This window comes from Podarcis muralis, chromosome 3, assembly GCF_964188315.1.
Source record: "Podarcis muralis chromosome 3, rPodMur119.hap1.1, whole genome shotgun sequence".
In the NCBI taxonomy this organism is placed as follows: domain Eukaryota; kingdom Metazoa; phylum Chordata; class Lepidosauria; order Squamata; family Lacertidae; genus Podarcis; species Podarcis muralis.
In genome coordinates, this window is record NC_135657.1 from 15,576,957 (window position 1) to 15,591,376 (window position 14,420).

At 47.6% G+C, this 14,420-nt stretch overlaps 1 protein-coding gene across 2 annotated transcripts in view; it reads right to left on the reverse strand.

Moving 5' to 3' along the window:
* FOXN2 (forkhead box N2) overlaps positions 1-14,117 on the reverse strand; it is a 51,501-nt gene extending 37,384 nt beyond the window's left edge. The window contains exon 1 of one of the 2 annotated variants that reach the window (XM_028725023.2): positions 13,896-14,117. The gene's annotated coding sequence lies outside the window, so the exon portion shown is untranslated. Of the gene's footprint in view, positions 1-13,440; positions 13,740-13,895 lie in introns of those variants that run through there. The other variant, XM_077925473.1, reaches the window with a different exon arrangement.
* Between the last annotated feature and the right edge of the window lie 303 nt (positions 14,118-14,420).

Here is a 14,420-nt window from a genome sequence, read left to right on the forward strand (position 1 = left end):
GCTTTGCAACTTGTATTTCAGCATCAGGTAGTGGATATATATATATGGCCTCGACCTCGGCCCAGTGTACCTGAAGGAGCATCTTCACCCCCATCGTTCTGCCCGGACACTGAGGTCCAGCGCCAAGAGCCTTCTAGCGGTTCCCTCACTGCAAGAAGCAAAGCTACAGGGAACCAGGCAGAGGGCCTTCTCGGTAGTGGCACCAGCCCTGTGGAACGCCCTCCCACCAGATGTCAAAGAGATAAACAACTACCTGACATTTAGAAGACATCTGAAGGCAGCCCTGTTCAGGGAAGTTTTTAATGTGTGACATTTTAATGTATTTTTAATCTTCATTGCAAGCCACCCAGAGTGGCTGGTGAAACCCAGCCTGATGGGCAGGGTACAAATAAATTATTATTATTATTATTATTATTATTATTATTATTATTATTATTATTAATACACGCACACATACGCAAACACACACACAGAGAGAGAGAGAGAGAGTGGTACCTCTAGTTGTGGACTTAATCCGTTTTGGGGTGCCGTCTGCACCCCAAAAAGTCTGCAACTAGAGCACCTCTTCCACACATGTGCGGGTACGATCGAGCGTTTCTGCACATGTGAGAAGCGCGCAGATCGCTTCTGTGCATGCGTGGGCAGCGAACTTCCGGGTTTGCCACATTTTGTAAGCTGAAAGTCTGTAAGAAGAGCAGAACGCAACACGAGGTATGACTGTATATATATGTAGCACATGTATGTTTATATACGTCCATGCTTCATTGTATTCCACCAGTACTTCCCCCAGAATTAAAACACAATTGCAAAACTACTCTGGGGATTCCAGAGTGGAAGTGTGAGGATGCTGTTAAGAGCATTAGAAAACTGACATCCTTCACATCTGGTTTTTCTCTAGTTCAAATCAGCCACAATGGAAACATGCAAACCTGTTTTTCTTCACAACTCCCTCCGAGGAAGGGGGGGAAGGTACACTTTTACCCAACACAGTGTGTTGGCTTGGATTGTGAGGATATCTCCAAGTTAGCTTCAGACTGGCACACTTCCCCCTCCAATGTAGCCATGAAGAGGAGGTTGAAAACTTTTGGTTCCTTTTTAAATTAACCACAGCCTGCCATGCCACCTGAACCTGACAACCTGTGATTAATCTTAAGTATGGTTTGTTGACGCGGGTGGCGCTGTGGGTAAAAGCCTCAGCGCCTAGGGCTTGCCGATCGAAAGGTCAGCGGTTCGAATCCCCGCGGCGGTGTGCGCTCCCGTCGTTCGGTCCCAGCGCCTGCCAACCTAGAAGTTCGAAAGCACCCCTGGGTGCAAGTAGATAAATAGGGACCGCTTACAAGCGGGAAGGTAAACGGCGTTTCCATGTGCAGCTCTGGCTTGCCAGAGCAGCGATGTCACACTGGCCACGTGACCTGGAAGTGTCTCCGGACAGCGCTGGCCTCCGGCCTCTTGAGTGAGATGGGCGCACAACCCTAGAGTCTGTCAAGACTGGCCCGTACGGGCAGGGGTACCTTTACCTTTACCTTTATGGTTTGTTGAAACAAGCCAAACTATAGTTTAGGAAGTTGCCTTTGTTTCAACTAACTGTACTTAAACTTAATCGGTTTAGGGTTGGACGTCAAACTGTGGTTCATCCGAAACAGAAGCAGAATTTTTCTATCTTGTCCTCATGTCTGTGCCAGAAGGAGAGGAGAGGGAGTTCAAGTCTGGGGTTCACTTTGGCTTGCTCTTGCAACACTAAACCATGGTTTAATGCCAGTATAAATCAGGCTACTGAGGACACTGTGCTACAATACACACTGGATATCGAAGACAGTACTCACACCAAATTAAAGGGCAGATTATGCCAAAGTAAAACAAACACTACTATGGCAATCAGGGAGTTTATATTATGAACAGATATGCATAGGGTTGCTCTGCAGATTACACGTTCAGCTTACTGTTGGTCTAAAAATGGAAGCAAGACTTAAGCCCAATTCCTTTCTTTTGATAGATACTGTTACGATGGAAGGGGCGCTTTATCCACGCTGTGTGCTAGACCTCTCCATAAAAGAGCACATCTATCGCATAATTAGAGCGCAAATAGGAGCAACCGAACACAGGTACCAACAATGCCTCTATTAATTAATCTGCCTTTATCCCCTCAAGCATTATTGTTCTCAAGCATTCTCCTAAGGGAAACCAACTGGATTTTCCCATTGTTGAGAACCATCTGTCTGCTACTACCTCTGGCAGGGTGGTTGAACGAGTGAAGCCACCCTGGATTGCCATGGTTTTCGGGAGAGGGGGGCTTTTTTGGGAGGGAGGGATGGTGGGCGAGTCTGGCTTATGCTGCTCAATATCTAATAGGAAATCATCTGTGTTGCAATCCGTACATTTGCAAGCCTGCTCACCGGTTGGAAAGCCGCAAAGGGGGTGGAGGGCTTGGGAATTGGCAATGCCTGTAGCAGGGATCAACTTGTTAATTTAGCCACCTGGGCAAACTCCATATAGAATTGCCATTCATTGTCTGTGCATACTTCAAGCTCGGAGGTGTACAAAGAGATCCTTTCCGTCCCTGCGCCTTATCTCTAATTCCAACCACACTTTCATGTTCAAACTGCAAGGGCGCATGTAGATGGACACTCGGATAGTCACAGCAGCTTCCCACACACTGTGGAACATACATCCCTACAAAGTCGTCAACCTGGTGCCCAGAAATCTCCAATCGCAATCAGAACCGCGCCAGTAGCAAAACGTGCCCGGCGCCCAGGGAATTTTGAACACTGGGGATAACTTGGGTATCATTTTCTTAAATGCTCCGTTAAAAATCAGCAACAAGAAGTTTGGCAGAGAGAAGCCTGGTCCCAGAAACAAGAACCCTCTCTGCCTTTCCAGGGGCAGGGAAATTTCTATATGGAAGTGCAGCCCCCAAATTTCCTACTTATTTCTCTCAAAGCATAGATACATCTACACCTTTTGGAAGACTGCAAGGCTTTTCTATATGGAGAAAGGTTCAGCTGACAGAAGGCTGGGGTTTTTGATATTTATGTTTTTAATCTAGATGTTAATAGAACTGTAAATATATATTTGTGCTTGTTAATCTGTTACTACTGCGCCCTCCGGGCCATCCATAACTGGGTGAGCTCCAAATGCAAATAAAAATAAGCAGCACAAGCCAGGCTTATTTTAGCCAGGCTATTCCCATTTACATGGGCTCCTTTAACATGTTACTCAGGTGGATTCGCGTAAGTAAAGAAGCAGAGGCTTCACGCCTTCCTTGAGAAACCAGGTTAAGATTACAATGAAGGGCACCACTGTCACCATAGCTGAAATGGTTCTGCATGGGTGTGTTTGTTTTCTTAATTTACTGCTGCAGGAAATGGCTACTTGAAGAGCCGAAGTCCACTATATTTAACATGCAGGAATGAGGGGTGGGGAGAGAGCAAATCATGGCGCAGAGCATTCCGACATTATTTCTGGAGATATGTTTTTTATAACAATAATTGAGATTTCTTACCTGCCTCTCCTCCCACCATGGATTTCTCAGACAGGTGACAACCATTTGGAACACATGTTTTAAAATGTTAAAACAGGTTGCGATCAAGAGAATATGGTGGGTCTTAAGATGTATCTATCTCAGGTGCCCAAAGTCAGAGGAAGAAGAAGGGTACCTTCCGCCGTATGATGAATACAGTGGTACCTCGGGTTACATATGCTTCAGGTTACATACGCTTCAGGTTACACACTCCGCTAACCCAGAAATAGTGCTTCAGGTTCAGAACTTTGCTTCAGGATAAGAACAGAAATCAGGCTCCGGCGGCGCAGCAGCAGCAGCAGGAGGCCCCATTAGCTAAAGTGGTGCTTCAGGTTAAGAACAGTTTCAGGTTAAGAATGGACCTCCGGAACAAATTAAGTACTTAACCTGAGGTACCACTGTACAAAGAATATGCAATACAAAGAATATGCCAAACGATGCCACAGAGGCCTGCTCTCTGCCTGCTACCTCCCAAATTTCTGAAGGCAACAGATCTACCAAAAGGAACCACTCTGATGAGTTTAACATCCAAGAAGGCCTGAGGAAAGGAGGTGGCATTTCATATTTGGGACCTAAGTCGTTTTAGGGCTTTAAGCGCTATTTAAACAGCTACAGCAGTAGCTTCCTACAACTCGTATCTATCCAGCCCCAGAGAGGCTTGGTGTGGTTGTATCCCATTGAGCTGGGACTGAGGAGACCCCAGAGGAATCTGGAATTTAAAAACATCTGCTTTAATCTGTTTTTTACCTTATTTAAAAAAATAATTAAAACAACAATAAGGCAACAGCAGATTTTAAACCGTTTTAAATAGCTGCTTTAAACTGTTTTTTACGGATAGTTTTGTCATTCAAGCCTTTTTTTGTAAGATGCTTTGAGAGGTTTTAAAAAATAAAATAAGTGGTGTAAATAAATTTTATGAATCAGGAAGTCAAAGTTCCAATGTGGTCAATTCTCCCCCACACCCTTTTTATTATACTGTTGTTTTAAAAAATATGCATTGATTTATTAAATAAATTTGCAAATACCATCAAATGAAAAGGCAAATTCACAGCACACCAGGGTCTTTTGACAGCCACAACATGTGTAACAACTTTTACTCCTCCTTAACTCCTGCTCCTGCATCAATTTTATCAAATTCGTAATTCCTAAAAGGGAATATTTACCGCATCGTTTTTTTAAAAGAATTCTCAAAACCATTTTAGTCCACTCAGCATACCAGCTCCAGTAACAGAGTTAGAACACAGCCACTGTTGCTAGTAGCCACTGACAGCTGTATCTCCCATGAGTCTGAACAAACCCCATCCAAAATTCCAAAATTTGCTCCAGAGCCCAAACAGGTTACAGGTCACCAAGTCAGGGAACATGGCAGAGCTGTAGAGCACATGGCTCAGAAGAAGCTAAGATGCTGACCCAACACGCCCCCTGGACTCTCCTTTGGAAGAGCAGGATGGGCACCATCACTTGACATCGTCATCCCAAGGCTCAGGACTGAGCAAGCAAGCCCTCTTCTAAATGGGCTGAGGCTGTGAAGATAGTTCGAACCAGCTCATTGCCAGATTTATTTCACTGTGCCTCCTGAGGCAGGTGACCCTGCACTAGCAGGGACCGGTACCACATTGACCAGCTGAGACATGATGCCCTGGGCAAAGCATTTGGCCTTTCCACGAGTCCTGATTGCTTCCCAATCTACCAGCCCCACTGTAGGGTTGGCGTCTTCTGACAATGGCCACTTCCCACTCCCTTGGACCCCTCTCCTGGGTCAAACTCCTCCAGTTCTCTCTCTTTCCACATCTGAACACTCTCACCAAGTCCGTCTCCACGGGGCTCATGACAATGAGTTCTAGTATAATAATGAAAGGGGGGGAAACTGCTCTATCGGCTTTCTTGCATAATTTTATACACCTTTAGCAAGTCCCCTCTTCCTTGCTTTCCCCCCTAAACTAGGAAGTCCCCTACACTGCAAATTTTGTTGCTCTAGCCCCCTATCAAAAAATATTGTCGCCCCCACAAAGTGTTTTAAGCAGGCATAGGCAAACTTGGCCCTCCAGATGTTTTGGGACTACAATCCCCATCATCCCTGACCACTGGTCCTGTTAGCTAGGGATGATGGGAGTTGTAGTCCCAAAACATCTGGAAGGCCGAGTTTGCCTATACCTGGTTGTAAGAGCCTGCATTTTTTTCTAATTCTTCCTACTTTTCATATTCAGTGATAAGGGCATTCCTGGGTGTATGAAGAGCATGAAACTGAAGTATTATTAAATAATCCCTTAATGAGACAAAAGCTACTATTACAGGGATGAGGAATCTGTGGGGCCTTCCGGTGCTGCTGAACTTCAACTCACATCCACTCTGTTAGCCAAGCTGGTTGTGGTTGCTGGAAATTGGACTCCAAAACCCGCTAGAGGGACACAAGTTTCCCCAGCCCCTGTTCAAGACAAGCCCCATGATGCAAAAGAGCAGCGTTCGAAATTAGCCAGGCGCATTTTGCACCTGGCTATTGGCCATTTGTGGCCAAGTGAAGATGCTCAGGAGCCAGGATGACACCTGACATCTCCACCATAGGGTGGTGAATACCTGGGGATCCTTGGATCTTGATTGTTTTCACACAAGAATACCACATCCTGTAGAATTATATCAATTATATTTCATCTGCACAATCAGAATGAATTTCAGGAACCACAAAGTAGTATTGAAAAAGACGACTTTCGAATTAGACTTTCCGTTTTGGCGACTGCAATCCTGATTTAATGAGCCATTTGTCGCTTAGCTTATACAGTGGTACCTCAGGTTAAGTACTTAATTCGTTCCAGAGGTCCATTCTTAACCTGAAACTGTTCTTAACCTGAAGCACCACTTTAGCTAATGGGGCCTCCCGTTGCCGCCGCGCTGCCAAAGCACAATTTCTGTTCTCATCCTGAAGCAAAGTTCTTAACCTGAAGCACTATTTCTGGGTTAGCAGAGTCTGTAACCTGAAGGGTATGTAACCTGAAGCGTATGTAACCTGAGGTACCACTGTATATCTGAGTTTCTAACACCGCAAAATTGGTTGAAGTGCTGTACTGAGAAAACTGGGCAGCCTCCCCCAAATACTAAAAAAACAAACAAAAACGGATGCTATCATCTAGAGACTCAGAAGCACTTTTTTATCCCAGTCCAACCAATATATTGACCCTTTATAACCTCATGTAACAGTTCTGCCTGTGGCCTGAAACGAAAACACCATCATTTTGCCAGTAAAATACTATTACCCCTGCAGGGAAAGATAAGGTTGGCTGTGGAAAGGCAGAAGATCCTATCAAGGTGCTCAACACTACAATGTAAGTAGACCAGAATAATATAATTCACATGCATCCAATGCACTGAGGAAGCTGCCTCCGAGTTTACCTTTTCTGTCTAGACTGAGCGGCAAGATCAGACAACATGAAGCTGAGAGAGAAGGAATTCTGATGCAAGGTCACGTGATAAGACTTCTGGTATAGCACTTCCCATGCTCTGAATTCTAGCTGCTTTTTAAAAAAGGATATCCTGTATAAGTCATTTTTGCCACAAGATACACACAGCTAGTTTTGCATTGCGACAATACAGCTATTCCTGCTCCTCATTTCAGACATTTTATATACCGTATATACTTGTATATAAGCCGACTTTTTTCAGCACATTTTTAATGGAGGAGAGAGAAGCCCCCTCTGCCGTGTGCACTCCAGCCCACCAGGAGGTTTGTGGTGTGGTGAACTGGCTTATACTTGAGTCAATAAGTTTCCCCAGTTTTTTGTGGTAAAATCAGGTGCCTCGGCTTATATTCAGGGCGGCTTATACTCAAGTATATACGGTACTTAAGATATAACAAGAGAAAGAGTTTGTAAAGTTATGGAACAATAAAAAAAAGATGCCTGAAGATGGTTTGCCATAATGGCTTTTGCCAGGGAACACATACAATGGTGCCTCGCAAGACGAAAAGAATCTGTTCCGCGATTCTCTTCGTCTAGCGGTTTTTTCGTCTTGCGAAGCAACCCCATTAGCGGCTAAGAGGATTAGCGATATTAGCGATTTAGCGGCTATTAAAGGATTAGCGGCTAAGCTGCTAAAAGACTATAAACGGCTTAGCAGCTTTGAAAAGGGGGGGGGGAAGCGGGGGGAAATGGCGAGACTCGCAAGACGAAAACGTCTTGCGAAGCAAGCCCATAGGGAAATTCGTCCTGCGAAGCGCCTCCGCAACGGAAAACCCTTTCGTCTTGCGGGCTTTTCGTCTTGCGGGGCACCACTGTATTTCGCGGACACAGCTATCAATCACAACTTGCGACCCACACTTGTCCAAAGTCCTGAAGGCCCAAATATCGATTTTGCCTTTGGGGAAGAGAGAGGTGACAATACAGAAGGCAATCCTGCTGGGAGCAAGTCTCATTTAATTCAAAGGGGTCTACTTCTGAGAAGACATGTCTAGAACTGCATGGTAAATAGGCGAAAACCCAGCACTCTGACCCTTGCTTGCCCCTCCTGGGTTTTGCATCAACTACATGGAACCTGACTGAAGCTCACGGACCACAGTTTGGGACCCTGTGGAATAGAGGACAGGAGGCACAACGCTTTGCTAGAACCAGGTCTGCATGCGCCTACCTGAGCCACGAAATAATTTCTGCCATTTGTGCTGTTTGCTGCCTATTCTGTAAGGTAAAGGTAAAGGTACCCCTGCCCATACGGGCCAGTCTTGACAGACTCTAGGGTTGTGCGCCCATCTCACTTAAGAGGCCGGGGGCCAGCGCTGTCCGGAGACACTTCCGGGTCACGTGGCCAGCGTGACAAGCTGCATCTGGCGAGCCAGCGCAGCACACGGAAACGCCGTTTACCTTCCCGCCAGTAAGCGGTCCCTATTTATCTACTTGCACCAGGGGGTGCTTTCAAACTGCTAGGTTGGCAGGCGCTGGGACCGAACAACAGGAGCGCACCCCGCCGCGGGGATTCAAACCGCCAACCTTTCGATCGGCAAGCTCTAGGCGCTGAGGCTTTTACCCACAGCGCCACCCGTGTCCCACGCCTATTCTGTACCATAATCTAATTGATGGCTACAATGGAGAAGCTGAGTTTGCGTTCATATCTCAACCTGCATGCGCTGACATTATCTTTGCTCCCTATTGGTCCCCAACCCACTCCGCAAGATCACAACCAAGATGGACACTTTCTTGACCAGGAAGGAAAAGGGAAATATCCCCTCTTGCACTTGCTGGCAGAGATCATGGCCACTTTTACAAAGGGGGAATCCTCACTTGGAGACCACCTGGTGGAGACTCACATCTTCTATTTGCGGGTGGGAATGAAATCGAGAGCTCGTTAAAAGCACATCTTCTCTCTTGTGGTGGGCAGGACTGGAAGTCAAGGTGTCAGAAGCTTAACATGGTGCCTTTAAACTTTTGTGAATACAGTACTGGCTTCTCCGCTGGGAAGAGGTGGGGGCGAGAGATATCAGCTATTAATCCCCCCCCCCAGTTTCTACCCACCCATTTAAATAAGCTAACCCGTAGCATATAGACAGATGTGATCTGGCTGACAAAGTCCACTTGGATGCTTGAAAAGCTTTCAACGGAGTAAGGTAAAGGTAAAGGGACTCCTGACCATTAGGTCCAGTCGTGGCCGATTCTGGGGTTGCGGCACTCATCTCACTTTATTGGCTGAGGGAGCCGGCATACAGCTTTTGGGGCATGTGGCCAGCATGACTAAGCCGCTTCTGGCGAACCAAAGCAGCACACGGAAACGCCGTTTACCTTTCCGTCGGAGTGGTACCTATTTATCTACTTGCATTTTGACTTGCTTTCGAACTGCTAGGTGGGCAGGAGCTGGGTCCGAACAATGGGAGTTCACCCCATTGCGGGGATTCGAACTGCTGACCTTCTGATCAGCAAACCCTAGGCTCTGTGGTTTAACCCACAGCGCCACCCACATCCCAGAACAGAGTACCTCACCAGAAACACCCGAGGAAGAGTCACGGGATAAGAAGAGAGGTCCTAGTGGATCAAGAACTGGTTATATAGCAAGAGAGTAGGAATAAACGGACAGCTCTCCTAATGGAAGGATGTAGAAAGTTAGGGTTGCCATATTCCCAAAAGCGAAAATCCGGTCAAAGTTGAGTTTATTGTTATTATTATTATTATTTGTTTTGGTTTTGTTGAAAGTTGTTGCCCTTTTTTTTGAATGATTTAAAATATATATATTAACCCCCTCCCCTTGAAATACGTCTGGGTTTCCCCAGACATTTTGCCAATTTGCCGAAAATCCGCCCGGACGCCATTTTCCTGCCCAATTCCCAGACATATGGCAGCCCTAAGAAAGTCCTCCAATAATCAGTATTGGGACTTATGCTTGGTAACTTGTTCATAAACCGTCTAGAGTTAGGCGCGAGCAATGAGGTAGCCAAGTTCGTTGATATGAGTTGCTAGAAAATAAAAAGAGATTGGGAAGAGCTCAAAAGGAATCTCTCCAAACTGAGTGAACGAGCAGCAAAAAGGTGAATGCAATTCAATGTAAAGAAGTGTAAAGTGATGGACAGCTTGATGAAAATGTCGCCCAGTGCACTAGGGATCATTAGGAAAGGAAAATAAAACCACTGTTACCATAATGCTATTATTACACAAATCTATGGCTGAACCGCATTTGGAGTAGAGTGTACAGTTCTGGTCGCCTCACCTCAAAAAGGAGTTGGAAAGGCTGAGAAAAGGGCAAGAAAAAGGGTCAAGGGGCAGCAGCCTCTTGAGTTCAAGGGAAAGACGAGGAAGAGGAGCCAGGATGGAAGCGTAGAAAATTGTGTGGCACTAAGAAAGTGGATGGAGAAAATATCTTCTCCCATTCTCATAACCCTAGGAAGTCATGGACATCCAAAGAAGCTGGGAGATTCAGGACAGGTAATAGAATTGGATGGCTTTAAAAGAGGATTTTGGAGGAAAGGGCTATCAGTGTCTACCAGCCACAGTGTCTATGCTCTGCTTCTGTGGTCAGAGGCAGCATGTTTCTGAATTCCAGCTGGAGGAAAGTGCTCTTGTGCGCGGGTCCTCCTTGTGGGTTTCCTACAGGCATCTGGTTGGCCACTGTGAGAATAGGATGCTGGACTAGGTGGGACGTTGGCCTGATCCAGCAGGTACTTCTTATGTTGTTAAGAAATTTAAATTTAAAAAATAAAAAATCAGCATCATGCACCATGGGCATGAGCCAATTCGGAACTGATTTTGCATCCCAGCGATTTCATTGGGGAAGTTTAGCGTCTTGAACTCTCCCCGACTGAAATCAGTGGGAACTGAAGGAGCTTAATTTCAGTTGCAACCCTAAACACACATTTACCTGGGTGTCAGGTCCCATAGAACTTAGGGGTCAGCAAACTTTTTCAGCAAGGGGCCGGTCCACTGTCCCTCAGACCTTGTGGGGGGCTGGACTATATTTTGGAAAAAAAATATGAACAAATTCCTATGCCCCACAAATAACCCAGAGATGCATTTTAAATAAAAGCACACATTCTACTCATGTAAAAACACGCTCAGTCCCAGACCGTCCGCGGGCCAGATTTAGAAGGCGACTGGGCCGGATCTGGCCCCCGGGCCTTAGTTTGCCTACCCATGACTTAGAATAATAGAACTGTCAAGTTGGACGAGACCCCAAGGCCAAGACAGCCCCTCGGTCATCTGGGTTGCCCTCCTGGTTGTCGAAAACATCTGGAAGAGACCAGGTAGAGAAAGGCTGACCTATAGAAACACTACCCCTAAGCACAAATTCCCTTATTGGCAAAGGGCGAAAAAGTAATTTTTCACCTGAGCATGACTCCGCAGAAAATAGAGACAGGAAATATTTTTAAAAGCCACTTGTTGCCCTTGTGATACATTAGAACAAAACAAAGACCACCACAAATGCATTTCATATTTTCTACGGGGTTTGCTCACAACCCTCCCATTTATTAAAATATCTCAGCCACTTTACCGTGGGCGTATGACCCTCAAAGCAGCTTACAGCCATCCAACCAAAAGGTGCAATTAGCCACAGCCAAAAAAACAAAACAACAACAAACACCACCAAGATATAATTTGTAACGTTAACAAATACCTTTTAAAAAAAACAACCACACATGTCCACCGAAGTTAAAAACCCAGTGGGAGGAGCAACAGAACCAGCACCCTCCCCCTCAAAGCAATGCAACTTATTCTCATTTGCAGGAAGCATTGCACAGGATTTCTGCAAACCAGGAGTTCCCAAGTGCACATTTAGGGCTGTTAACTAAGGGAAAGAAAAAAAGAGAAGAGTGCTGATTGTTGCCTCCCTAACCCTTTCACAGAGCGTGCATATGGGGGGGGGGGGGGTTTGACACATACTGAAGTGTGTTTAAAATTCTCTGCGCGCTGTCCCCCTATTCTCTCTATGCCTGCATATATTTAGGCGTTGGGGGGGGCGGGGAGTGTACTCCCAATTGTGCCAGTTACAGAACGGGAGGAGGAGGGGAGGTTAATGTTATTTAGTGCGGCTTGATCGATCCCATACAAAAGGGTCCAAGTTTTTTTCAGAGGATGTTGGAGGGGGGTTCTCTTTTCTCCGTTGGCTTGAATCTCTTGCGCTTGCATTCAGCGTCCGGAGAGTTTGCATTTTCTAAGCAGGAGCGGGGGGGGGGGGAGAGATGGGAGGCAGGACTAAAGCGCAGAGGGGGGCACCTTTTCTTACGCTCGCATGGAAGAGGAGGAGGGGGCGGCGTTGCAGACTTTGCGCCGGGCTTTGTGCCGGGCTGCTAACGCGCAGCCACCCACACGCTCGCGGAGCCGCCCGGGTGACCCCGTGGCCGCCTTTCCCCGGCGAGAGGCTTTGCCAGCCACGTGGCTGTCACAATCCTGAACCAAAATGGGGGCGGCTGGAGGAGGGAGGGACGGAGCAAGCCGGGAGAAAAGTCTCTTTCTCTCTCTTTTCTAAGGGGTTATTGGGGGAGAAGGAAAGAATTCACTTAGTTGCATTTTGAAAAACTTCCAAAGCAGGTGAACTTTTTTGTGCGCGCACGCGGGATGCCTTCTTCCCTTCCAACTTCGTGACGACGGAAAGAAAGATCGAGCCAGTCACTCTCACCCGGAAGCGGGGAAGATTTATTAAAAGAATACGGACAGCAAATGGGCACACAAACGTCTTAGCAAAAGCCCAAGCGCGCACGCATCGTATTTAGGGGGGGGCCTGGTTGGAACCGCACATGCAGCGCTTGAGGATGAAGCGAAGTCCAAAAGGAGGCGAAAGGGCGCGTGCACAACGGCAAAGCTACCTGGTTAAAAGGGTTGTGGCAAGAGTCTAGGGCAGGAAGAGGGACAAGGGTCAGAGGAAAGGGGGGACTGGTGGGGGAGGAGATCGGAGCCCCTCCAGTGAACGCCACCCTCGCCTGCCTGCCCCAGATGCCACCTTCGTCTCTCCACCGCCCAAGGGAGCCCGGACCACTTCATTGAAGGAGGAGCACATTATATCAGAACACACAGCTCTAAAGTGGTCAGTAGGTAGGTTAAAAAATAAATAAATCAGATTTGGGTCCTATTAAGTCCACCTATCTCTCGAGGGGCGTATTTAGAGACTCAGGTCCGACAGAGAGAGAGCTTTGGCTGCATCCAACCTTCTTGTTCCATTCACTCCTCCCAACGCCCCACATAAACAGGTCAGACACAGATCTGGCAGTCAAGCTTTTTATACATTCACACACACGACTGGCTTGGGCAGAAACCCTTTTTTTCACCACCCACAAGAAAATCCCTCGTTCTCCTCTCCAACGTCTTCCTCTCCAGTTTCGAGCATTTATCTTCCCTGCTCCAAGTCACACACCCCTGACCCCGGAACACGAATGTCTGTTCACACACACACACACCAACTTGCAGGCACAACCCTCAAGAAAGACACGCGTACCCCAGTTCTGACACCAACTCAAACCTCCGCACCTTTCCTCTGATCTCCAGCCGCCCTAGATCCCAACCTCGCCATATATCTTGAAGCCAAAGGGAACTCAGCTGGAGGCGCGGGCGCGCACACATATACCCACAATATATGTGTGTGTGTACACACAATACACACACACACAGCACAATTTAAGCCTCCGCGCTGCACAGACACACACCAGACGTCAAGGGAGGGAGAGAATGAAAGCAGAAATACACCAGCAAAACACAACTGGAAGTAGACGCTGCTGAAATCGGGAATGGAAGACAAGTGAGAATTAAAAAGCCAGAAGTAGAAAAAGAAAAAGAAATCGGAAGGGGGGGGGAGGAAAAACCCAGGGGTTGGAAAGAATAAATTTAAGAAGAGGGGAGTATGTATCTCTTAGCCACCCCCAGCTCCCCACCCCACCCGCATCCCTCGACCCCAGATAGTTAATAAAGGAGAGGTTCCGACTCACTGTACGCATGAAGCTCGCGCAAAGGGGGAGGGGGCAGCAATATGGCAGCGAGGGGGGGAAATGTGTCAGGAATCAGCAGCTGCTGCTGCTGCTGCCGCCGCCGCTGCCTCTGGCTTCCCTTGCCCTGCGCAGCAGCAGCAGCGGCGACGCCGCCCCCTCCCTCGCCGTCTCCCCATAGCAACAAGGCGCCCCGGCCGCCGACGGCTCCTCCTCTCGCTCCGCCCGCCCGCCTGCCTGCACAGCCTCCGGGCGCGCAACCGGCCCCCTTTTTCCCCTCCCCTCGCGGCGGTGGCGCCGCCCCCTCGGCAAAGCGGCCGAGTCCATTCCAAGCGGAAGGGGTGGGCCGGCGCGAAGTTACGGGGGTGGGGTGTTCGGAGGGCAGGGGGCGTCGCTGGTGCGCGCGGGGCACATGGCACGTGGGAGCTGGCTGCAAAAAAGGGGGTGGGGAGGAAGGGTTTGGTTTTTTTAGCCTTAGAAGTTCCCACGCCCGCTGGCTTGACTCTTAATAATAGTAATAATAATAAT